Source organism: Leptodactylus fuscus, chromosome 8, assembly GCF_031893055.1.
Source record: "Leptodactylus fuscus isolate aLepFus1 chromosome 8, aLepFus1.hap2, whole genome shotgun sequence".
NCBI classification, from domain to species: Eukaryota; Metazoa; Chordata; class Amphibia; order Anura; family Leptodactylidae; genus Leptodactylus; species Leptodactylus fuscus.
Window position 1 is genome coordinate 13479233 of NC_134272.1, and position 1955 is coordinate 13481187.

Genomic DNA, 1955 nt, shown 5'->3' on the forward strand with positions numbered 1-1955 from the left:
CTGTCTCAAGTCTCAAGTTTACAGGTGAGTTATGCTGCCAGCTATTTGGACAGCAGTCAAAGGGCCCAGCCCACATAGAGGCAGCTCCGTGTGTCACTACATTCCATGCATGTGTCCGTAAGACACATCAGAGGACATTCTCTGGCCTAAGGTACATTTCTCTGTCCCTACCCAGTACCCCAGGGGCTGAAATTAAAGGTCACTGCAAGAAAGTAGAGCACTGTATTCTAGAAAAAAAAAATCTAATTAGATTTTTATGCTTATTTTTCTGAGAAAAAGGTGCAAAATATACTGAGCTAGGGAAAAATTGTGCAGCGAAATTTTTGGAATAGACCTCTGTGAAGACCAACCCTATTCACGTAGCTTTCTAATTCTGTAATAAATGATATATAGCAGCCATCTTATTTGAGAAGATCACCCCTATAAAGAGACACTTTTTAATGCATTTTTTTTAATTATTATTATTTAATATTGTTATTACTACTCTTATTTTTTTTTAATTAGGAATCTTCGATGTAATGTTCTTTACAATTCTTCAACAAAAAAGTCCTACAATTCTGACTAGTTTGTCTATCGATGTCTGTTGAAAAAAAAAAGATGGACCCTTGACAGACCCCAATCATCATGGATGCAATTTAAGGGGTGGCAGAGGGTTCAGTCACACCGGGACCCAGCAGCTTTAGGGGGCCCATAAGCACTGGCATCAGTATGATACCCGTATATTTTCTCTGGATCTGTATACTACATGCTGTAGTTTATATGGAGATTTAACAGAACTGATGAAATCCAAAGGGGCACAGAACTCATTAGAGCAATGTTCCCCTTTTGTTTTTCAATTGGTGGGGATTTCAGGACTCGGGTACCCGCTTATTAAACCTTTTGACACGTCACTGTGATATATCAAAAGTTTTATAAAAGTTGCTTAGATACTCTTTACTTTTGGTATTAGTTTACATTAGCCAACTCCCCCTTTAGATAAAGTTAAAAACATAAGGTCAATCTAGGCCACTAAAGGCATTGCAAAATTAAAGCCATTGTTTCAAGTGTTACAGCTCGATGTAGTGGAATACGGCTATTGGCTGCAAAGTTTTATGTGACCCAACCCTTTATTCATTCTTATATTATTGTGTAGTCATCGGAGAATGCTATTACCTTAATTAAGCTATTTAGGGCTCGTTCACATCTGCGCCCGGTCTCCGTTCTGCAGGTTTCCGTTTCCTGCACAAAACAGAGGCAGGAGACGGAAACCTCCCGACATGTTTCAAGCCCATTCATTTGAATGGGTTTGAAAGATGTCCGGCCGTGAGCGGCAGTGAGCGCTTTATGCTCTCCACCGCGAAACCGTTTTTTTTAAACCGGACACAGAGTCGGACATGCAGTACTCTGTGTCCAATTTTTTAAAAAAACGGTTTCGCGGCGGAGAGCATAAAACGCTCACCACCGCTCATGGCCAGACCCGATCTGACAGGTTTCTGTCTTCTGCATGCAGAAGACGGAAACCACAGAACGGAGACCCGAACGCTAGTGTGAACCTAGCGTTACACTAATGAATGTGCTGGTGTTAGTTTGTATTGAGATTTTTATTGCTTTTGTCATATAAAATTTAAGGTTCATTAATTACAGTAAACAGCATCTTAAACATTTCACATGACTTAAAACAATACAATAGACTGTCTGACCTACAAGATCGTCCTTTGGCTTACTATGAGAGAACACAGACTTACAGTACCTTAGGACTTCTCTTGAGCTGCCCCTTTTCCCTAGACTGTTTCTTGTCACTTTATTAGCTTGGCCTTGAGACAATCTATGAAACCCACATCTTACAAATGCAATAGTCTGCGACATTATTGTGATATGAAAGATGTGACAAACATACTGCTAACTTAGCTGCTCTCCAAGTGTCATGAAGGAAATCACATGTACGCCATACATGTGAAGAAAGGGATGTCACCACT